At 42.4% G+C, this 25,390-nt stretch overlaps 1 long non-coding RNA gene across 2 annotated transcripts; it reads left to right on the forward strand.

The window, feature by feature from the left end:
• Nucleotides 1-329: 329 nt before the first annotated feature.
• Nucleotides 330-21,186, forward strand: LOC122211600. 2 transcript variants are annotated; one of them, XR_006198732.1, is made up of 3 exons: nt 330-750; nt 19,486-19,679; nt 20,404-21,186. It is a non-coding gene; the product is annotated as an uncharacterized LOC122211600 (long non-coding RNA). The 2 variants fall into 2 exon arrangements; XR_006198733.1 differs by lacking the exon at nt 330-750 and adding an exon at nt 18,644-18,800.
• Nucleotides 21,187-25,390: the final 4,204 nt, after the last annotated feature.

A 25,390-nucleotide genomic window follows, 5' to 3' on the forward strand; every position in this document is an offset into this window, starting at 1 on the left:
ACCCAGTGGTGGACCCGGGGTTAGAACCCTGGCTTTGTTGGAACAGAGCAAGTCTCGTGATGCACTCTGCCTCTTTGTCAGGGGTTAAGTCCATGGCACAAGAGAAAGAAAAAAGGAAGAGTAGGGAGGACGTTGTCAGAAACACAAGGCTCTCGGCTCATTCTGGAGCCAGATCCTCTCAGCCCAACTCTGCTCTATCAGTCTTCTGGCCCGGAGGGTGACACCCACAGCCTGTTTATCAGAGCCAAGCAGCGATGACACATCCAGGCCTTTGCCAGGCAGCATCCTGATGTAGGTATCAAAGTCCAGCCCTCCAGCACTGTGTTGCATAGACCCAGCTGAGACCAGAGCTCCAGAAGACACCAGCAGGGTTTCCCTGGCCACGGAGAGTTTGGCTCAGGACCTGCCTGCCTCTCTGCTCAGTAGGCAACGGGCTCTGAGCAGGCATCCCGGCCCGAGGGATGGGCTGGTTGTTCCATGACGCCTATTTCAGCTAAGGAGGCTGGGTCGACAGGTGTAACCGGGTTTTCCCCCAGTGCCCACCCTTTCCTAGCAGACAATCAGAGGGAGAGAAGACCACATTTCGGATTTCTCTGGGGGAAGGAAATTAAAAGCCAACAGGTCTCTCTCCCTGGGAGAGTGGAGGCACCCGCCAGGGTTCCCAGGAAACTGCCAGCTCAGCCTACCTGACAAATAACCTCTCCTGACAAGTGGCCAATTGACTCAAAACAGCAGCGCCGCTGACAAAAAGTAAGTTGCCTCTTTTTGAAAAGCACAAGGTATTTCATATGTGGGATCCGATCTCCTTCCCTCTGCAGATGCAGGAATATGATGAGTTGGGTCACCCCTTCACAGTGGAGCTGACTCACTTTTACCCCCATGCGAATGCCCGAGGGAATTGGCAGCTTGAGGTGGGCACAGGACCTGTGGTGACTGTTGATGCTTCTGCACGTGGGAATACCTATGATGGATCAGCTCCACAGTTGGGCAGGGCCCAGGCTTGTAACTCCTGGCCTCTGAACAGAGTGTGTTTTGTTGCCTTGTTTGAGGCCAGCTTTAAACTTAAACGTATGTAGGAGAAAAAAAAGATCATGTTTTTCCCTATTAGACAATCTAAAAAAACCTGGCAAGGATACAAAGAACCCTTGTTCCCTAGACCAGGATCTGAGGAAAGATTCCATACCCACAAGAGGACTCTGGAATACAACTGTCCCTTTGACCAGGGCTGACGTGGTCCCCACTGAGAGCTTCAGGAACAGATTACTAGGAGCTGAGGGCTCCACACAACCAGTGAGGCCTTCCAAAGTTGTCAAGTCCAACTAGGGGCTTTGTCCTCCCACCAAAACCATTCTGGGTCAATTGGCCTAAAATCTGTTATAATTCCCCTCTCCTGCCTCCTTGTGAGAGGATATCTTCCTCAGTCAGTCCTCAGTCTCTGCCTTTAATTCTTGTGAGCTTGCTTTTCACCTGGGTGTTAAAGAACGCCCATTTGCCCATTGGAGAAGGAGGTGGTCAGGCTTTTCTTCACAGGCTGCGAGGCCTGATTCCCAGCCTACACCTGGAAGGACCCTCGGTTAACCCTGAAGCTGCAGGTGCACTCATTCATTGAGCAAATCTTGAGGGAGTGCCTTCTATCGACCAGGCCTGATTTAGGTCCTGGAGATAAACTAGTGAGCCAGACAATAATCCCTGCTCTCAGGAAACCTGCCTGTATCCTAACACGTATAAATAAATAAAATACAAATTTTAAATATGACATTTTGGGAAGTGATAATTGCTATGGGGAAAAAAAAAAGCAAAACAAAGGGAGGAGACAACCAAGAAGGCTGATAGAGATGTGAGGACCCAAAGGGACCCAAATCAGAAGGTCACTGGGTAGGGTTGCCTTCTCCTTCTTTTTTTAATTTAATGTTTATTTCTTTATTTTGAGGGGGGTGGGCAGAGCAAGAGAGAGAATCCCAAACAGGGCCCGTGCTGTCAGCCCGGAGCCTGACCCCACTAAACGTGAGGTCTTGACCTGAGCTGAAGTCAGGAGTTGGATGCTTAACCAACTGTGCCACCCAGGTGCCCTGGGTAGGGTTGTCTTCTTTTTTTTTTTTTTTTTTTTTTTTTTTTCAACGTTTTTTATTTTATTTTTGGGACAGAGAGAGACAGAGCATGAACGGGGGAGGGGCAGAGAGAGAGGGAGACACAGAATCGGAAACAGGCTCCAGGCTCCGAGCCATCAGCCCAGAGCCTGACGCGGGGCTCGAACTCACGGACCGCGAGATCGTGACCTGGCTGAAGTCGGACGCTTAACCGACTGCGCCACCCAGGCGCCCCTTGGGTAGGGTTGTCTTCTGATGGGAACACCACTGCTCCCCTCATGCCCAGCCTCTACACTTTGACCAAGAGCTCCTTCTAATGCCCACTTCTCTTCTTTTGATCCTTCTGTTCCTCTCACTCCTTCTAACACCAAAAACTGTGTCTTTTCCTCTATCCTTCACATTCTCCTGATTTTTGAGGTCCAGCTCAAGTCAGCCTTTTCCCGGGTCCTCTGAGGTATACAGAGCTCTTTCTTCTCTGAGCGCCATAGAAACATTAGACCATACAAGTGCTCACTGATCTTATCTCCCGTAGCATTCTGAACAGACCTAGACCTCGACAGAGGAGCCTTGAGGTCTCAGCATGCGGCTCTGAATCTAGGATGCCAGTATTCATACCAGGCAATCACACCGGCAACCTTCAGTGCTGTTTGGTAAGAGCTGATTCCTTGGTTCCAGGAAGTTCCAGGAAGCTGCAGCTTTTTCTTCTTGAGCCATGAACCACCTCCCCTCCCCATTCTCTCAGTAGAAACCTTGTTAGGATCCATCTGAAATGAATTTTCTCAGTTTTCTCTCTTATCACTTCAAAATGTAATGAATATTTTCCCCATCTCCCTCCTACTTTAGAAGAATTCATGCTAACTCTTGTCCAAAACACACGTGCTCATCATGGCCACTCACATGCTCTCAGATCCTGGGGTGGTTTTTTTTTTTTTTTTTTGGAAATTTTCAGAAATTCTTGTTTATTCTCTGAAGGTTTTGGCTTCCTCTTATTAGCACCCAATCAAGTTGAAGTCTTCTCCATTAAAAATAAGAAAAAGTCCTGATGCTTCTTCCTCAAGCTACTACCAAACCATTCCAAAAAAGAAATAAGTGAGTTAGAATAAGGACTTTTGAACCAGATTGCCTACAGCTTTTTTGTCTTGTTTTGTTTTGTTTTTAATGTCAAGGATTCCTTCAGGACATATTTACTTTTAATTTTTTTTAAGATTTTTATTTTTATGTAAACTCTACACCCAACATGAGTCTTGAACTCAAGAGTCACATACTCTACTGACTGAGCCAGCCAGGTGCCATAGATTGCCTATAGTTTGAATGCCAGTTGTGCTGTTGTTAACAGTGGCTGTGGACAACTTACTGAACCACTCTATGCTTCAGTTTCCTCATGTGTAAAAGTGGAGATAATAATAATAACTGTCTCATCACGTAGAGTTGAAAAATTGAATAAGTGCATTTTTGTAAGCCACTTAGGACAGTGCCTGACACATAAATGCTATGGAAGTGTTTGTTAATTAAAATGAATAATGTTAAGAATTATCTATTATTATTTCTTTCATTCCCTTGGTCCTGTTCCTTCTTAGAGCTACTGATCCGTCTGTTGTCCTTCGTCACCAAACTTGTCACATGGATGGTTTCCAATGCACATTCTCCATTACTTGCCTCTATTTCCTCATGTCTCTTTCGTCCTTCAACCTGCTACTGAAACCACCCCCTTCAAAGCTGTCAGTGGCGTATTAAGCTGCCGACACAAAGTTTCTTCTCATTTCATTTGACTCCTGGTATCTGCCTTGGAATTTCTTCCTCCCTTTGGCTTTCCTGCCAGTCCAGCTTCTCCTCAGCTGTCTTCTCTCCATGGACTCCACATGGACCTTCATGTAGACCTTCCATAGAAGGTCTTCCATAGAAGACCTTCCATAGGTTTTTCTTGGCCTCTTCTCATGCTATACCCACTCCCTGGCAGTGTCATCCATGGTCCTTCCTTCAACTATTGCCTCCATGCCATTGACTCTCACACTCATTAAGCCTGGCATTTTCCTCTAAGCACCAGCCCAAAAGTCCAACTGACCAGACAACTATCTTATCAAATATTCAGTTACAACACATAAACCTTCCCTCTCTCATGCATTGTTTCAAGTCTCTGTTTTGGCACTCAGTCACAAAAGCTAGAAGCTATAGTCTCTGCTGTTCTATACCTGTATGTGTCTTTGCATTTTACAAATCAGTCGTCACATCCCTTAGTTTAATCTGCTCCTCACAATGACCTGGAGAGCATTATTTGATTAAGTGATGTATAAGTCTTCATTTGGATGAGTCTTCTTTTCCTAGACTGACAAAATATGCCAATCCTTTTAAGAAAGGGTGATACAACTCTTTTTATAAAGGAAGAAAACGCGGCTTATGGAGATTAAGTAATTTATCTAAGGTGTTGGAAGGGTCAAATGAGATAGCATGTGACTCAAAATGAGATAGCATTGACTCAAAACAGCAGCGCTAACTCATTGTTAATGAGTTAATGAGCTTCAGAGACCATAAAAGATTATGTAAATGCAAGGTTTTCATACTTACTAATAAATTATGAAATTTTTGGTGACACAACAAATTTGGTAAATGTCATAAGAGTAGTACTAAGTGTATAGAAATACAAAGGAGAGGAAAATCCGTTTAGTTAAGAATAATAAAGATCTTGGGAGAAGCATAGGATTTTAAAAGATGGACCACCCTCTCAATGTCTCATTCTTGTCCCCCATCTTTGCATTTGTCCTGTGGGCTTGAATGATCCTTTCTTAGCACCTCCATGTAACGGCTGGAGATTTCCTCCAAAAGTGACAGATAGATGGGAAGCACCTTTCAAAATGACATTTGGGTACAAAGTCAAAAGGTCACCTTCTTCAGGGGCAATAAAAAAGTCATCTAAGACTGACAAAAGCTCACACCACACTGCCTGCCACGTGGACAGCAAAAAACACGAAAGAGCATAGGACAGTGAATTGTAGAAGCTTCAGTGGCATTTGGGCAAAGCCCAAGTGTTTCTGAGTTGTGAAACCAGAACCAACAATAAATTCCTCAATGGGTGGTATGATGACAGTTAGCTCAGGCTCATGTTTCTGGAGCATGCTGTTTGGGAATCACCTTGCATGCTGCAGTCGATGTGGTGTTGAATGGGTCTTAAGGAAATATGAGGATGTTTTCTTTTTTTTTTTTTTTTTTTCAATGTTTTTTATTTATTTTTGGGACAGAGAGAGACAGAGCATGAACGGGGGAGGGGCAGAGAGAGAGGGAGACACAGAATCGGAAACAGGCTCCAGGCTCCGAGCCATCAGCCCAGAGCCTGACGCGGGGCTCGAACTCACGGACCGCGAGATCGTGACCTGGCTGAAGTCGGACGCTTAACCGACTGCGCCACCCAGGCGCCCCGATGTTTTCTTTTTTTTAGGAAGCCCATGGCTATTAAACTGGAAAGCCATCTTTGAGAAAAGAAGGAATAGAATAGAGGCTTTTAGCCCACTGATGTCAAATCACTCTATTTCCCATAAGTCTAAGTTGAGATTTAGTTGGATTGGGCTAAATCAGGCCCTTGCAGACTTCTTGGGTACAATAAATCAGGGTATTGTCCAACGTCAGGAAGAAGGTAGCTCAGATGGTTTCTCTACTCTGTAGCAGCCATTACCTGTACCTAAAAGATCAGCCATTCTTCTGAAGCTTGGCTTCCCCAAAGCCACCCCACTACTATCACAATGGTACACACAGTATATGTAGTTTCTATTCTGACCCTTCCATGGAGATAGAAAGACAGAGGTTGTAATTCTCCATCAAAATTAAGTGAATAATGTATAAGTTAGATTTCAGTTGGATGGTCTTCTAAATGACCAGAGGCCATGTCTAGAGGTTGCCAACTTGATTGGGCCTAGAGAGGATGTACTCACAGACTCGGTCTCTGTCTCCTTGGTTTCCCAAGTGCCACACTGTCACTAATGGTGCCTTACTATTATTTGACTGATTGAGTCAGTCTTAATTTACAAGTCTCCTATTCCCAGACTGGCAAAATGGGCTTATCGCCAATTCTTTCCCAGAACTGTTGTGAGGATTAATGAGATTTTGCTTGTACAGGGCTTGAGTTTCTGCTAAGTGGAACACTGGACAAACAGAGTATAGTAATTATTTAACTCAACTGAAATTTCTTTTCACTGTTACTCATGAGCAGTGATATCATGAGAACCAGTCCCGAAACTGGAACCGCTATGAGCTATCGAGCCATGAAAGTCAGTGGGTGCTCCTTTACCTAAAAATGTGATCACAGACGTAGATCTTGCCAATCTGCTCTGACAGTTATGAATAAGCTATGTCACGTCTAAGTTCAGATCACTAAGAGGTCCTGTTTCCAGTGGATAGGGAGAGGCCATCAGAGGGTGTCCAGGCAGTGACCCAGCCTGGGAAGTTCTGTCCCAAGATGATGGAAAAGACTAGAAGCAATAGAACTGATCCCAGCTCCCAGGAACTTCACAACCTGTTGAAGATGTAAGAAAGCTTTATTGCACAAAGTGCAGTGTTTCAATTAAAATGTGATGAGAGGCCTCTTCAAGGTCCCTAAATTGGCCATGTAGGCTGCCGTGGAAATAAGGGACTGGGGATGGAGGGAGGAAACTGAGTCACTAATAGGGAATAATTCATTTGAGTCTCTGGGTTTGAGGCTCTAAAGATCCAGCATCTTTGTGTAGGACCTGCTGGTGTCAGCAGTTTTTCTCAGGTGTCTTCTGTTCCATGCTTCTTTGAGCACTAACTCCCTTTCCCCACCTCACATCTAAGGAACACTAACCTGGAACAACAGGGTCAGAAGAAACCCCTAATGCTTCTCCCAGGGTGGGGTGGCTAGAGAGTGAAGGGCCAGCTGGAGAGGGCCTCATCTCTACAGCCAAAGTGGGGTATGAGGGAGGAATCTGCAACAAAGTATAGCTGGAAAATGACAGATACTTGCCTTAAATTTGTTTACCACTTGCTTCCAGTTGAAAAGGGAAACCTAGCCTATGATATCAAAACTAACATCACTCATAACTGTGTAGGGAGCATCATTGACCGACAACCCCAGCTGCTGCCCATCTGGATCCCCCACCATGTTCATACTGAGGCTGCACTCCCTACAGACTGTTGCTAGCCACTGAGGAAGCACAGACCTATTCCTGCAAGATTTGGGACTCGCCCAATAGGTGGCTCTGGCTCAAGGACACCCTATCAGCTTGGCCAAACTTCCCTGGAATTGTGTTGCAGTCAGATCTGCATCATGGCCTGAAAGCTCTCCCCACCTTCTCCTGCACCTCCCCCTTTATCCTTCATAGGCATTGACCCCGACACAGTTCTTGCACATATAATTCATCCTTGGATCTGCTTCTAAGAGGACCTGCACTAGCATAATCATTAGCAAAAGCAATATGTTCTTCTCAGTAACAAGAATAGATCTATTGCATTCTCTGTGGAGGGTACTATACAAAGGTTGAGGGACAGAGGAAGCATACAAAGAGATATAGGCCACAGTCCCTACTGGAATAGGTAATGTGAGTCTCATAGATACAATGGCAAACAATAAAAAGTATATGCTTCTAACACAATACTGTAATTATTTATTTATATGACTATTTTCTCTTCTATATCTCAGTGGGACTAGTGTTACTTAAACTGTGAGTCAAGACTCATTAGGAATGTTAAAATCATAGCAGTGGGTCACAACCAGCATCATTTAAGACAAAATAGAAGATATTAGAAGGCAGCATACATAGACATTGTATTGTGAAACATGTGTGTGTGTGTGTGTGTGCGCGTGTGTGTGTATAAAGACACAAATATACAATTGTGTGATGGATTATGTTGTAAAATATATTTCTTACCTCAAGAAATTTTGAAACTGAGGGAGACCAGGAGCTTCCCGAGGACAGTGGCAGTGTCCTTTCTTAGGGCTACATCCTCAGTGCCTAGAGAGTTACCTACTTACATGTAGGGACTCAATAAGTGTTTATTGACGATGTGCGCTTTAGACGGTTATTATTACATGTCAGCTTGACTGGACTAAGAATGCTAGATGGTTTGTAAAATATTTCTGGGTATTTCTGTGAGGGTGTTTCCAAAAGTCATTAGCATTTGAATCGGTTGACTAAGTAAAGATCTCCATCACTAGTGTGGATGAGCATCATCCAATCCATTCAGAGCCTTAATAGAACTAAAGGAGTGGAGGAGTTATAAATTTGGTCTCTGCTTGAACTGGGATATCCATTTTCTCCTGTCCTCAGACACTGGCATCTCTGGTTCTCGGGCCTTCATACTCAGACCTGGACCTACACCATTGGCTCCCTTGGTTTACTGTCACAGACTATGAGTCTGGAGTTCTCTCTTGTCCAGCAAGAGAGTGGACACAGAATTGAATACGAGAGAGGCTAATGTCTGGGAGGAGACAAAATCCCTGAACAGGGGTTTCTTCTCCATATTTATTGAGCTCTCAAGATATTACCCACATGGTGAATGTAAAGAAAACAAGATCTTACACATGTGAACATGGCAAAAACAATCAGACAGTAATCATTAACTTGTGTGTATAAGAAGCAAAGGGTCTGGGGGGCAAGTGGAGTTTGTGATCAAGGTACATTGGCACAAGATGGAAAGTAATTTCCTGCAGGTGATATAACAAGTAACTCATGATCCCATTACAATATCTCACTAGCTAACCTCAGACGCTTTCACCTTGTGGTGGCAGCTTTCTGCCCTAAGCTTTTTTCCAACCCATTTATGTAACTAGAACCTATTTCCCCACAGTTTGCAGGCCTTTGGGTTTGGACTAGAACTCCACCACTGGATTTCCAGCTTTGTAACAGTAGGCTGTGGGCTTTCTCAGTCTCTGTAATCACATGAGCGAGTCCCTTGTAATAGATCTCTTTCTATATACTTTGTATATCCTATTGGTGCTCTTCTCTAGAGAAGCCTAACTAACATGGTGCTGAATAAGAAAAAGAGACAGTCATGAAACAGAAGAGAGGAAACCTGAGTTAGACTTTGAAAGAAGTGTTTCAGAAAAATGGAGAGGAACAGAAAGAAAATTCAGAAGGCACAACGTGAGCAGAGAATCAAAGGTTAGGATCCTCGTGATATATTAGAGAGGTTGAGTAGACCAGTTAGATTGGCTTAATGTCCATCAGCATGGAAAGAAATCAGGGAGGAAGATGAACTCAGCCATAAATTGATGTCAAATGGCCAACACAATTCTCTAAGCATGACTTTCTGCAGTGATAAGGTAATAATGATAATGACAAAATCATGTCCAGTACGTACAAAAGGCATCTTTCAAAGACCTCAAAGTATGTTAATATGCTGCATTGTTCATATTTTTGATAATTCTATGAGGCAGCTTCAGGGAAGCTATCATCATCTCCATTATATAGGTAGGAAAACCAAAATAGAGGGAGTGAGAGTGTCTTAATTCCACATCCCACTAGTGAACTAGCTGGAATTCTCTACCTCAGCTATCTCTTCTAGAGCCAATCCTTGTTGTTAACATCTGTCCCAATTCCCATTCTGTGTAAGTCTGTACATGTTTATCACTTTCAGGGAACTAACTGGATTTCAAACTACTTCACCTTTTTCCTTGGTAAGATGGACCAGTTATATCTGCCCTTTTAGTGTTACACAAATATTTCTCACTGATGCCTGAAATGAAATCTTTGTGTCTAAAGGTAGCAGAGCCAAATGACAAGTGGCTCTTAAAGTGAATTTCTAGTCTAATATAAGTTCATTCCATTTGTCTATTGGATTCTTCTGCCTTCAGATTCCATCAATTTCTCTCTTTATTCTGTTCCTCTCCCCACCACATGCACCAATAAGACACGATGTATAGTCCCAGATAATGATTACTGAAGGCAACTGAATAGTTCACAAACCTCCTCAACTACTACTATTTCCTTTTGTTCTTCATGGCCCACTGTAACAGACTGATCTCCTGCCCCAGAGCTCCTTAGGGACCATTTTACTTACCCTGAAGGCAGATGCAAGGGTCAGTTATGGTTTCAACTGATTTTCCCAGAGCTCAGTTGACTAGCAGCTTATGCTTTGACTTCTTCAAGGTCGCCTGGGCTTGTTAAGCGTTTCCAGGTCACATTGTACTTCTTCCTCCTTTCCAAGGCCAATCAATATTTCTTCCAATGATTGGATGTAGACGTCTATTGTGTCAGGCTCATTCAGGTTCAGATCTGCAAAATCATGATTGTCCATGGCTTGTACTTTACTTCCTAGCTCTCTCTGAGCTAAATTGGCTGTGTTTAGTGCCAAAAGGGCAGCATAATGTATAAGAAACAGCATAGACTCTGGAGTTCTACAGACCTGGGTTTCCAGTTCTGCTGTGCCTGCTTGCTTATAACCATGGACTTGGCCTTTAGGTAATCCTTTTGAGTCTCAGTACACTGCTTTAGTCTTTCCAGTGCCTAGTAGAGTCCTAGACAAAAAGTAAATGCTAAGTTAGTGCCCGTTGACTTCATTTGACTGAACTTGCCCATAGGACATTTTATTAAGATTAAAACCCATCCCTCTAAGCTATATCTAGGTCAAAGCCATCACTGATGGAAAGATACTGGCCATAGGAATGGCTTCTGCAGTAGCCGAATACTGTTGATACTTCTTTCTTCTTACTGTTCTCCCAGACGTAAAGACTTCCTCCTAAATCTGGAGTTGAATGAACTTATAGGCTGCTCTGGTATTGGAAGGTGGGTCACACCTCTTAGGGAAACCCCTGAAGATTATATCAGAGCTCTGATCCTCCCTTATGACACCTACATTGACCTAGGAAGCATAGGAAGAAATGGAAAGCTGAAAAAACAAACAAACAAAAAAACAAACCAAACCAAACCAAAACAAACCAAAACAACAACAACAACAACAACAACAACAACAACAACAACAACAAAACACCCATACCTCTAAAGCCTAAAGCCAAATGAAATGGTCTTTTGGGACCACCTGGTATGTAGGTGGGGAGCAAGGGCCTGTGGCAACTGCAAGGGTGACAGCAAGGTCCCTCTCTTCTCACCACTCTCCCACCACTTCCCTACATATATTCCAAAGTCCACACATAACAGAACTATTTGCAGTTTCCTGAAGTGCCTGCCTTTTTTTTTTTTTTTCTGCCTCTAGGCTTGTATAGATGCTAATACTCTGTCTTCCTAGAATGTCTTCCCCTGCCTGATCTCCTGCTACTTATCCTGGGGGCTCAGCTTGGTATCAGTTCCTCTCTTTTCATGAGTCTTCTTCCTCATCACTGGCCCAGATATTGCTTTATAGTACCTTCTCCCTATCCTCATATGTCACATGTGATACTGTAATTGCTAATTTACTTGACAGTCCCCAGGATGGTGATGACAATGACAATACAGATGCCATCTATTGAATGCTTCCTATGTTCCAGCTTTATGTCATTAATTATTACACCAACCTTGTGAAGTAGTATGATTCCCATTTTATAGATGTGAAAAATGAAGCTCAGAAAGACTTTATCCACATTTATGCAATTAATAAGAGGCAGAGTCAGGATCAGAACACAGGTCTATTGACTTGAAATCTGATTTTTCACCCCTACACCAAAATTTTCACCATGACCCAGTGTGAAGGCACGGGTCACACTTTCCATCTCTGTATCCTGTGTCTAGCACAATGCCTGGAATGATGTAGTTCCGTGTAGTTGCCGTTAAATAACAAAAATTCAACTGAGTAATTTTAAAGATCAAGTTGGCTTTTTTCCAACACTTCATGAATCAGGAAGCCTCCCTAGCAAAAGGAAGAAGTTTTACAAAGCTGTAGAGAAGGAAAGGTTTTTAAAGGCAGAAAGGAGGTGGGAAAAGGAAATTATTAGCACACAGTGCATTGTTTCAGGTAAAGTTGCCTTCCTACAGGAACAGAAGGGGTCTATCGGGTGGATTATCTCACTAGAGTTGACCAAGTCTTTCCATGTGGACTGATTATAGGTTACATTTGGGCATGGGGATTAAAACTGCACTTAGGTTAGGTACTGAGTCTTGATTTGCAAACATGCGATAGCACAAGTGACTCCATTACAGGCCTATTGTCTCCTTTGTAACAGTGCTCAATAACATGTTTGCTAAATCAATGAATGGAGGCAGTCAGCCTTAACTTGGTCCTGATAATCTCAATATTTACTTCCTGGCCCTGGATATTCATTTGAGAGAGTCAGTTAAGTTTGAAGTAAAAAGATATTTCAAGGACAGCAGCAAGAGAATATTTTGTAACTTGGCTATGAATATATTAGACATGATTGGACTGCATGAGTTACTGGGATAGATAGTTATATAAAGTAGGTCAAGCATGCAGTGATGAAATGGCTACAAATAAATTGTATTTATCCCCAAAACTCCCACAAAGGGCTTAACAGAGTTTAGCGTTCTGCTGAGGCAAGACCTTGGGCAAATACCTTGGCCTTATTTGCACAATAAACAAGTGGTCCCCAGTACAAGGTAACCTCAGCCAGGCAGGCTGCTTGGAAAGCGGTTTGGGGCTCAGAACAAGTTTGAAGCAGTTTCTCTGTTGGAGTAGGAAGAAAGAATAGGTCACTTTCTTCAAAAAACCTGCAAACAGGCCTAGAAAGGCTTTGTCCACATTTATACAGTTATTACGACTCAGGGTCAGGATTAGAACACAGGTCTGATTTTCTCCACTACATCATGCAGCCGTCCCAGGTTAAACCATCCCTGGCCACCAAAAGATTAATGGCAGAGTCTGTACTAGAACCTTCCACATTCTCCTTGCTTCACACAATGGTTCTCCTCTGTAGAGAGCAGACCTCAAGGAACAAGATCTTTGAACTTCCTTGTTGAGCAAATAAGAGATTGTTTCTTCTTGTTCCTTGGGGAAATTCTTCCTATACAAGAGAAATATACCATTATTGACTTTTCATTGAATTTGAATTTCCATCCTGGCTGGGTCCTGAGCCTCCTTTTACCACTGACTTCCATCAAAATTAAGCACAAGGAGGTCTTTAAAAAAATTTTTTTTAATGTTTTATTTAGTTTCGAGACAGAGAGAGACAGAGCATGAGCAGGGGAGGGGCAGAGAGAGAGGGAGACACAGAATCTGAAGCAGCTTCCAGGCTCTGAGCTGTCAGCACAGAGCCTGATGCGGGGCTTGAACTCACAAACCGCGAGATCATGACCTGAGCCAAAGTCGGACGCTTGACCGACTGAGCCACCCAGGCACCCCTAAGCACAAGTAGGTCTTTACAAAACTCACAAAAGTGCAATCTTCCCCACTTGGGCAAAATAAGAGGTGATGTACTAAAACTACCTAATTCTTCTCGAGCAGAAAATACACACCAATCTCAGAGTATACCAATTGCTATGGTGCTTGTCTTCTCTTTCCAATTTTCTCTATAGGCAGAATTCTTCCCTTGGTGCTCTTTGGTTTTAGATACATTACATGTTTTCTAGTCATAGCTGAGCCTACGTGTATTTGTGACTATGGTCTTTGTTAGAGATTAAATCTATCTTGATGTTCTAATCTATTACCCCCCTACGTTTGCCATTGTATTGCTCTTAGATTTTCCTTACTGAATTATAATTATTTACATAGGGGTTCCAAAATTACAGGCAATTATAAAACCCCAAGCTTGGAAGTTAGGAGGTAGTTAACTGGTGGATCTGGAAGTGAACTTCTATAGATGATAACTAAAATTATGAATTCATTCATTCATTTCAATATTTATTGAGTATATAGTATATGCCAGGCAGAGTGCTACAGGGCTGAGTATATAGGTAAATAAAACATTTCTCTGCCCTTAAGGGGTTGTAGCTGATGAGGAAACATAAGGCAAGCTGATAGGCCACAAACATCCCTGCTCCCACTCCCAGGTGGGATATGTGTGATATTCCTAGGGCACTCCCAAGAACAAAAGAAAGGGGAAAACAAAGGGTTAACTGATCATAGTCCTGCAGGACCTGAGTCTCCATCTATTTGAAAATATCTTAGTAAATCACAAGAAAAAGGCAATCCTGGAGCTGCGACATCCCCCCATCCACAGTAATGTGGGAAACAAAGGCAGAAAGAAATGGCAAAAAGAACTAAGTTTCTTTATAAACCTGCAGCCCAGTGACAAATACTTGAGGCTGGCAGAGTAAAACGTTTCTCCGGGAACTCCCTACTGTCTTAATGTTAATGCTTTGCTAGAGGGAAAAACAACCTTAGCTTGACAATAGCTAGGCCTCCACTATCCTGGGAGTCCCTTTTAGCATATGAAAATCTCACTGGAAACTTCCCCTGGACCTTACCTGCCCCAACTGCATAGTACATAACCAGTCTCTCCTCATGATCCCGAGGCAGCTCTTTCTGCCCACGGTTCCTGTCCCCATGCTTTAATAAAATCACCTTTTGCACCAAAGACGTCTTCAAGAATTCTTTCTTGGTCGTCAGCTCTGGACCCCACAAACCCCACTGTCACCCCAGAAACCTCATCAGTAGCCTACTGGAAACTTTAGTGGAGTTTCTTCAAATGTCATTTGGTGCTTACCAGGGGCTGGGGAGTGGGGAAATTGGGGAGATGTTGTTTAAGGGTACAAACCTACAACCAATAGATGAGTCTTGGAGATCTATTGCACAGCATAGAGATTGTAGACTGCAGTGCAATTTTTTTTAATGTTTATCTATTTTTGAAAGAGAGAGAGCACACGCGTGCATGAGCCGGGAGAGGGGCAGAAAGAAAGGGAAATACAGAATTTGAAGCAGGCTCCAGACTCTGAGCTGTCAGCACAGAGTCTGACGCCGGCCTTGAACTCACAGACTGCGAGATCATAACCTGAGCCAAAGTCAGACGCTTAACTGACTGAGCCACCCAGGAGCCCCTACAGTGCAATTTTTTAAACTTCAAAGTTGCTAAAAATCTGTATCTTAATTGTTCCCACCACAAAAAAGAAAAGAAATAATTATGTGACATAATAGAGGTGTTAGGTAACCTAAGGTGGTAATCATATTGCAATATATAAATGCATCAGATCAAAACATTGTATATTTTAAACTTACACAGTGTAATATCAATCATATTTCAATTTAATAAGTCACTTGAGGGGCATCTGAGTGGCTCAGTCAGTTAAGCTCCAACTTTGGCTCAGGTAATGATCTCATGGTTTGTGAGTTTGAGTTCCTGCTGACAGCTCAGAGCCTGGAGCCTGCTTTGGATTCTTTGGGTTCTGTGTCTCCCTCTTGCTCTCTGCCCCTACCCCACTCATGCGCACACGCTCTCTCAAAAATTAACATTTAAAAAATTTTAAAAAAAAAAGTAATTTGATTTCGTTTTAAATCAAAATACATCCAAGGACCGAGGTTGCCTACTTGGACGATCAAATTCCTGCTGTGAGGTTTGGATACAAATACATTTATTTTCATAAAAGAAGTTCCCCTAAAATCTTAGGGAAAGTATAAAGCAATTACTGAGATACAGAATGAATACATCAGGTAAGCTTTAGTTACATCTTTCTACTTACTAGAAAGAACTGGTGGAGTTGGTGCATGGAATCTTGGTGGTTCATTTCTGTATTGACAGCAGATAATATTTACGAAAGTGCCTTTACATTTGTAAAGGGAAAGCATAGCTGTTGTTACACACTGACCTCTAAAGATCTATGGCCGTGAGAATTTCATGTGATTGGATAGGAGTCTGGAGGCCGACTATACAGCCACTAGAAATAATCTTGTGGAATTTTCTTGACTGTCTTAAGCTTTAGACTTTTGCTTGTGAAATGGGGTTAGATCTAATCTCTCTACCTCACTGAGTGGTAGAGAGGATCAAATGAGATAATGAGAATTGACAATGTAGACGCTATCTTTCGCCCCTTACCCCATAATCAGTGTCCCCATCTCCCAGTTCACAGAAAGTATGTTTAGAGGGAGGGAAGCGAGGTGAGGGAGACTGCTTTCCTCTGGTGAGTCCTGTGAAGAAAGAGGAAGAAGTGGTAGGTAATGTGGTGTCACTGGCTCAGCATCCCACTAAATACGAGCTCGGTGGTTACAAAGGCGGGTTTTTAAAGAAGCCCCATAGCATATTCCCCTGCCTCTGTCCAGAACATCAGACATGTATTAGGTAATTATCTCATGAAAGACATTGGGCTTCAGCCTGGGTGGCTCAGTTGGTTAAGCGTCTGACTTCAGCTCAGGTCATGACCTCATGGTTTGTGGATTTGAGGTCCCCATTGGGATCTCTGCTCTGAGCATGGAATCCACTTCAGATCCTCTGTCTTCCTCTCTCTCTGCTCCTCCCCTGCTCACTCTCTTTCTCTCTCAAAAATGAATAAACATTAAAAAAAAATTTTTTTAAGATGAAAAAAGCATAGTCCTGGGGCACCTTGTTGGCTCAGTCGGTTGAGCATGTAGCTCTCGATCTCGGGGTTGTGAGTTTGAACCCCAGGTTGGGTGTAGAGATTATTTAAATAAATAAATAAATAAATAAATAAATAAATAAATAAATAAATAAATAAATATTTATAAAAAAAGTACAGTCCCTACTCTCAAGGAAAACTGCAGAGAAGTGACCCCTTTCAGAGGTTTCAAGGAGAAAACAGTTCACAAGACGGACAATGAAGGAAGAGAGATCTTTATCAGTTAATTGTATCAGGATGAAGAAACTTTAGATGACAAGTTTAAACAAAGGCTGAATAATTATTCCCATCACTTAACGACGTGTGTGAGGCCTCATTTCTTGTAGAGTGAAACAATAGATCGCCCAGAATAAAGGAGCTCCTTGCTCACGTTGGAGATGTCTTGAATTTCATTCCCAAACTTTCTTAGATGTGAGGTTCCAAGAATAATTGAGTTTGCAGTAAGACATAGAAAAAAAAAAAAGAAAATTTTAGGGGTGCCTGGGTGGCTCAGTTGGTTAAGCGTCCAACTTCAGCTCAGGTCATGATCTCATGGTTCATGAGTTTGAGCCCCATGTCAGGCTCTATGCTGACAGCTCAGACAGCCTGGAACCTGCTTTCGATTCTGTGTCTCCCTCTTTCTCTCCCCCTACCCTGCTCAGACTCTGTCTCTCTCTCTCAAAAATTAACAAATATTTAAAAAAAGAAAAAAGAAAATAGAAAATTTTAGAGAGACACTGGAAAATAACAGAAATGGATGTACAACTTCAGGAGGATTTGTAATGGAAGACATATGGCAGATCAACAAATGAGGACTCGACTAAATAAATAACCTAGGTATTCATTCTACAGCAATTATGTTACTCATCAGGGTAAAGGCAAGCTAAACAAAAAAATCTAAAAAGCTAACATCTAGATGGATCTCAAGTTTTTGACCATTGTGTTATTAAGTTTATTTAAATCTTCTTTTATAATATCTAGTTATAATTTGGCCAAGATTAAGTCTGGTGATATTAAACATTGAATGGATGAAGCCTTGTCTGTTACATTCTTCTATAACCCCTTTTAGCCCTTTGCTCCACTATATCTTTGAGCACCAAACAAAATCTGCCTATCTTGGTGAGAGAAATCTGTGGTCTGAAAACCTGCGCAACACATGCCTTTAGCACTTGGGTTCTGGCTCCAGTTTCAACATGGCCCTGCTTTCCACTGATGAAGAGGACCAATGAATCAACAGCAGTGAAGCCTCCATTAGAGAAGAAAATGAAGCTTGTCAAGAAACAGAGAAGAATTTAAGAGCTAAGAAGAGAGCCAGAGAGGCTAAAGGAGGAGTGAGATGCCAACAGGAGATGGTGAACCAGGAGGCCAAATGCTGAAGAGAGGTCTGTGACAGCTGAGAAGAACTGGGTTCAGGGATTAGAACCGGCGGGCAGAGCAGACTGGGAGGAGAAAAGACACAGGGCAGCATGTTAAGGGGAAAAAGAAGCCTGGGCAGAAATGGAGACCAGGTTATGATAATACTGATGACAACCAATGTTTATTGGGGAGTGTAGCTGTGCATTTAGAATTCTGTGAAACACTTGGCCTGTCTTACCTCCTTGCACAGACCCTATTAAGTAGGTAGTATTATTATCCCCATTTTACAGATGAGCAAATTGCAACAGAGACTGGACAGTTGTAATTTGTACACATTAATTTGCTATGTCACATTACTGATAATCTGAAACTGATAAAACTCCGATCAAACTTAGATCTGTTCAGGTTATTGTGCCTCTTACTCTAGGTTTGTTTGATTCAGCGGAAAGAAATAGTTTTTATCTGTATCTCAGGAAGAGAATGTGGGTAGGGGGAGCTTTTATTAAGGCAGGGAAGGCATAAGGACACCGGGAGCAGAGGGCAAGGGAGCAGTGGAAATGGAGGCAGAAGATAGAAACAATGAATCTAACGGATGGAAACTTGCAAGTAATAGGGTAAAATTTCCCAAGGAACAGAAAGGGCTCTATAGACACAGCTGGACAAGTTAACTTGAGACATAAGAGAAGGAAGAAAACAGTCACTGGGTTCAATGGTTGGGAAATAATTTTGTTTGAAGTAATTTAAAATTTTTGGATTTTGCAGAGGAAGTCGGTTGTTAACAAATATTCGGTTCTTTCTCTTATGAGCTGTGCACCCTGTCAAATAGAGTCAGCAACAGCATTGCTTGTCATTTCTAATTACTTTCAAGAAATGGATTATAATGCTGAAAAAAATTATCTATCAGTGCTCCATCATGTAAAATATATACATTGCTCCTTTCGCCTGAGGAATTCTTCAGGTTGTCTCTGGATACATAAAGCAGGTAAATTGGAATTCTTTTGATTTCAAGAGTCAGAAACCCAACTTGAACTACTTAGGTAAGAGAAGATTGCCTTGTCTCACACAGACAGACCTCAGGAAGGAGAGAGATGTAACCACCTTGGGAAAACTGGAACCCCCAGTCTTGACTTGATAGGATTTTCTATCTCTTACCTCTGCTTCTGTCTGCTGCTGACTTCATTTGCTCCTACTCCAGGCTACAAGCAGCCCTATGTCAGTCTCCATCCCTTTTTTACCACACACACACACGCACACACACACACAGAACTTCTCCCAAACTCCAGTTTGAAAATCCCAGGGAAAGACTCAGAAAGCACCAACTGGGTCCTGTGCCCACACATGGGATCAATCACTCCCAAGGAGGATGTGGTCAGCTTGCACTTGGGGCAAGGTGGGGGGTTTCAGTTTCCTGACAAGGGAATGCTATTTCGGAGGAAGAGGGACTGATGGTCAGAAACAAATAAGAATCTACCTAAGTGCAGTCAGTTCTTTTACAGATGGGGAAAGTGAGACACAGAGACATTAGATGAACTCAGTCTGTGTGAGTCAGAACTAATAGAGTCGGTTCTATTACCAATCTTGGTACTAAGTTATTCTAGTTACCGTGTTAAGAATTGGATTTGGTTTCTGGTGTAATTATTGCTGTTCTTCAATTTTATTCTTTGTAGACAAACCAATAGCAGTTTGAGACGAGGGGTGTTCCAGGTACACGCGCAAGACACAGCTTCTCCTCCCCACACAAAGTGGTAGGGAAATACTCAGAACAAATTTACCTTGGAGCAGCAAGACTGTGCTTGCTTCAGCCCTGTCTTCACCTGGATTACTCACGGTGATCTCGGGAGGCCCTGCCTGCAGAGTCATGGTGAGTGAGCTGAGGAACGGGAAGCTTGAGCTCCAACTGGTTGGCTGACACAGCCTTTGAGCTATCATTTCATCTTCCACGGCTCATTGAAAGTGAGGACCTGCTTCCTCCCCAGCCCTGAGAATGTGGACATCTAGACATCCTAAAACATAGACATCATATGTCTAACTGGTATCTCTCAACTTTAAATATTTTAAAGGAATTAGCACATTTCCCCCAGGTTAAGGATATTTTTCTCATTAATGAAAGGAATTTGCAAAAGTAGTTGTTGAATGTTTAGAAGTAAAGCAGAACATAAGGATGATCACACAGGCAGTGTTCTTGGAAGTACATGTACATGGAAGGAAGGCAACATGAACTTAAAGAATAATGCTTATGTCTGATTTATTGTGTGCAAATCTTAGCTGGAATGCCAAAAAGATTCAATGGAAAAAGCTCAGCAATTCATTGTTTTATTGTTGAGAAAATGAAGGGACTTTACTAGTCACCTCCAGATTAGTAAGTACAACACACAAAACATGTTCCTCAGCTAACAGAAATGCTTTTAGGATTAAAAATAGTCCTGATGGGTGTTTTGTGTTCTTTCCCACTCACTGGTTCAGAATCAGATTCAACTAATGTTCACGAGTGCCTGCCCTGTGCTGGACACTTTGCTGACTGTTCCTATTACTTCATTTGATTCCTGCTTCTCCTTCAGAAGAGTCTAACTGGTCTCATTTTACAGACACCTGGAGAAACGAAGAGCCTTACCTACGACCTCCTAAGTGTTGAGTGAGGAGCTGGGTTTCTGGCGTGGTCGTCTGGGTTTCTTTTCTGATATCACGGCCTGTGTTGCTTCTACCGACCCTTGTCTCCATGTTATCAGAGTCAGTGAAACCCACCAACACTTAGATGTTAAGTAGCAATGAGGGTAAGAAAAAAAATACTCTTCTTTGCTAACTTCAATTTTATAAACAAAAAGCAGGCAGTTGCATACAGATAATAGAGAACAGAGCAACCCATAATTTGAGTAGTCATGAATCATGATCTTGTTTAAACCCATGTCTTTGTGTGTGTGTGTGTGTGTGTGTGTGTGTGTGTATGTGTGTGTGTGTTCAATTTTTTACAGTGTAAACAAGATCTCCATGTTATAGAAAGGTGTGAAAGGTGAACACAGCAGATTTGAATTACAGAGTATATAGGTGTGGGCTGTCCCCCAGCTCATGGGATTTCATCGAAAGTCCTATGTAGCATGTGTCCAAAGACAACAGTGTCTCGGCAGAAGCCATGTCACATTGGTGATATCAGGGAGTCACGCACCCATGTGGGACCTAAAGATAAGAAATATTCCCGCATAGTCTGTCCCAGTCAATACAATATGTGCCAGCTTCACATGAAATGTCCTTTTGGCAAATACAAAGGTTCTCTTAGGGAAACATAGGATAGACCCATGCTGTTATTTTTATCTAACATTAAAATAGTCAAGTGCATTATTAAAGAACAAAAATCAATTATCCCTAATACATCACCCTACTAATAAGGCTAATTTCACTTTTGTGTAGACCTTCCTGAGGACATCACTGTCTTTAGAATGCATCATTTTGGCTCCTGTGGTCTCTTGGTAAGTGACAATTTGCAAGAGTTGGAATAACCTAGTTTTGCATTTTATTTTGCAAGACTATGGCCCTCAGGAGCATGATTGCATGGTGTTTGTCTGTCCTTTTATGTACTCCCTGATGGTGTTTGGGTGTTCAAACAAACATATTAAGAACAAAGTAAGTGTGCTAAGGAAGACCATCTCTCCGCCGCCTGGCTCACCCCAGTCATTTCTGGTACAAAAGGAAGAACCCAGGGAATGCTTCCTGATTACACATTTTCAGTTTCTTAAGCAACTGCAAGAGGAAGGCTGGGACTAGGCCTTATTTCCTCTGATGCAGTGTGTTTATCAGCCCACTGCCCCTATCACAACTCAGCTTCTAGTTTTTCCATTTTTAATAAATTCCTCTTTTCTTAAAAAAAAAAAAAAGTCACACCAAAAACTGCACATTCAATGCTGCCAGTAAAATCAGTGAGAAAGAAGAAAGATAGAGGATCTCTTCCACCATTCTTGGGGCTTCCTTTACTATAGGTCAACCCTTCAAATATGGCTTTTCTTGGCCCATGAGGGAGGACAGAGACGTGGCTTCAAGGGGTCAGCACGATGACCGTAAAGCAGCAGGACTTGTCATGTTCCTCTATCACTCCCTCCTCTTCTCCAGCAATTCCTTCTCTCCTCTTTCTCTCTCCTTGCCCCTTGCTCTTACTCTCCCTCCACCCCTTTTATCTGGACAGGTTTTTAAGGTGGTGAGAATATTATGTTTAAGGAAATCATTCTGAGTGTTCTGATGACCTCAGAGGAAGGTTCGTTGGCTTTCCTAGTTCTCTGATGACTAATTTCTTCTCTGGGAGGAAACCATTCGTCAGTCAGGCAAATTAGCTCTCCTCCAGTGCAGTGACCATCTGCTGGTCTTCGAGACGTAAGAGACTCATGAGGTGCTTTTTTCAAGATGAAGGCTGAGAATCTGTGTCGGCTCCTCTCTGGAAGGAAATAGAAGCATCTCTGCCCAGGGCGCTGCTCCTGGACAAGGAGAGAGCGGGACGAGTGTGGGGAGCTGACAGGGCAGTCAAGGCCTTCTTTACGCTGCCCCAAATTGCCTTTTCAGCCTTGTCTTCTAAAACTCCCTGACCTGTATGTAGCCTTCTCTCAAGGTAAATTGATCTTTCTTCTCTGTTCGTAAAAGGGCATGCCTCAGACCTTAGCTTGTTTGCCCTTCCCATGGCCTACAGCACCATCCCACACCTGAACCACGATTGGCACACAAGGGAGGGTCAGCTGCCCCCTGCTGCCGCCTCCTGTGTGAGAAAAATGCATCTGTCCTTTAGTGGTCCAGGCCCAGGCCCATGCTTGCTCTGCTTCCCTTGAGGAGTTCGGGTTGTTCCATCCCTCCCTTTCTCCTCCCGACACCTATAGGAGTCAGGCAAGAATTAATCTCCATCACAAAAACACGCTGGAGGGGCGTCTGGGTGGCACAGTTGGTGGAGCATCAGACTCTTGGTTTGGGCTCAGGTCCTGATCTCGTGGGTGGTGGGTTTGAGCCCCGTGCCCAGCTCCATGCTGGCAGCACAGAGCCTGCTTGGGATTCTTTCTCTCATCCCCTCATCCCTCCTCTCTCTCTCTCTCTCTCTGCCCCCTCGTGTGCATGTGTGCACACTCTTTCTCTCTCTCTCAAAATAAATAAACTTAAAAAAAAGAAAACAAAAAAGAGAAAACACACTGGAGCTGAAACTGGATATGATGCTTTTGATAAAATTTACCAGGCTTTGAAAAAGCGTGTGTGTGTGTGTGTATGTGTGTATGTGTTTGTGTCTTAGAGAGCTAAATGCAGATAACATGGCTGAGAGGGTGGTGAACAGAGGTGATAAACACAGAGAGGGGCGCCTGGGTGGCTCAGTCGGTTAAGTGTCTGACTTCGGTTCAGGTCATGATCCCACGGTTCGTGGGTTCGAGCCCCTCCCCTGCTTTCACTCCCCATAAATAAACATTAAAAAATTTTTTTAAAAACCACGGAGAGAATAATTAAGTGAGGTGATGAACATAAAATATCACCTTCTGGTCCTAATCACATATCCTACAGAACCCATTTCCACGAGCTTTCTCACACAGCTGTGTTAATTTTCCACTCTCTCCACTTTGGCCTTCATCCTGTAACTGTCAGTCTTATAAAGGCTAGATACACACCAAGACTTCCCAAACTCCAGTTCAATATTTAAAAAACATCTCTTCAATTTGGAGAGATCACCACCTCTCTCTCTCTCTCTCTTTCTCCCCAAAATGACAAAATGTCCCCTAAATTGCATTTAACCTCCTAAGTGTTGCTTTGGGCTCCTCCTGTATGCTCTTGACCAAAACAAAAAACTGAATAGTTTATAATCTCCCTTCCCTTCTCCAGCCCTTTCCTGAAAGTTCTAACTTGGTATGAAAACAATTTCAGACAGTCTCCATCTCATCCTGCAGTTTGCATGTACACCAAAACCTTTGACACAGCAAACAAAGCCTCCAAGAACCTTCACTTTCTAATCATGTATGTGCATACTCTTAGAATGTTGTAATAAAATACTCTGTAAATAAAATGTGGGCATTAAAAAAGCAATTGTGAATACCTGAGTTGGCATCTATAATAAAGGCATATTTGTGAAAGATAATGGAAAAATTGTGGACCTTGTAATACCTTTTCCAGATAAAATCTGAGAGATATGAATATATATATATATATATATATATATATATATATATACACACACACACATAGGCATACACATGTCAAATATATGACAATAACTAGTGTTATTTTGAGATGAAAGAATTTTGAAATAAATTGAAAGTATTAGAAATAAAACCTTCCTCCTCTTTTCTCTCAATAAATATTTAGTGTCTGGTAAGTATATATTTAATGGTGTAGGGACTAGAAAGATTAAAAAAGGGGCCTCTGCCCTGAAGTCACTTTCAATTTAATTAGGGAGATAAGGTATAATGGAAAAGATTATACGAATGATAACAGACATCTAAAGATACATACATACAATTTAATGAGGCAATATGTGATTATACAGCAATAAGTGCTGGCAATTAGTGCTACAATTTTGAGGTAGACATCTCTGTGGGTTGGGTGGTCCTGGAAGGCTTCCCAGGGGAGGAGGATCTCCAGCTGTGCAGGAAAGAGAAGCACAGGGCCCTTCTGACGGAAGGAACTAAGCTAAGAAGAGGATGAAAAGACTGTATATGTTATTAAAATTTTGCATCAGTAATGGAATCTTGATCATGTTTAAAACCAGATGCTTAGAGAAAGAAAAGAAATACAGAAAAAAATTCGCTGTGGATGGTTTTGAGCAGTGGAATTATTGTTTTCTTGGTGTTTGTATTTTCCAAATTAAGTATCGCTAATTTTAAAAAATAGTGTTTAATAAAACTTAAAATAATGTATCAATTTCCTATCAGCATTTGGCTCATAAACCTTCTGACGGGAAGACAGGATTATCTCTCCTAGCTTATGCTTACAACACAGCACTGGATTATTATTTTTGTTTTTCTCACAGAAATGTGGGGGCATATTTCCGTGATTAATACTTTGTTCGGCAAAGGTTAGGTAACCTTTGTATTCTGTTCCTTTTATCAAATTAGCCACTGTTCCCATTACCTTCTGTATGATAAAATTATCCCAAAACTTTGTTGTGTAAAACAATTATGCTTAAGGGTTTTGTGGGTCAGGTGTACAGAGGGCACAGGGGGATGGTTTGTCTTTGCTCCATAATGTCTGAGCCCTCAGCTGGAAGATCAAAAGGTTTGGGGTAACTTGACAGCTGGAGGCCGGAATTATCTGAAGGCTCATTCCCTCACCTCTGGCAGGAGATGATGGCTGTTGACTGGAACAGAAACTGAGGCTGTCAGTCAGAATATGTACATGTGCCCTTTCCATATCACCTGGGCTCACTTATAATATGGAGGCCATTTTTGAAGGGTGAGTGTCCAAGAAAGAGACATATCCAGGCAGAGCCGTATCTCCTTTTATGATCTTTTATGACTGAGCTTTGGAAATCACACAACCTTTCAACACATTCTATTTGTCAAAGGAGTCACAAAGCCCATGCTGCCCCTCCTCTAGTTTCAAGGGGAGGAGAGACAGACTGTCTCTTGA

The sequence above is a fragment of the Panthera leo genome, chromosome F3, assembly GCF_018350215.1.
Source record: "Panthera leo isolate Ple1 chromosome F3, P.leo_Ple1_pat1.1, whole genome shotgun sequence".
NCBI classification, from domain to species: domain Eukaryota; kingdom Metazoa; phylum Chordata; class Mammalia; order Carnivora; family Felidae; genus Panthera; species Panthera leo.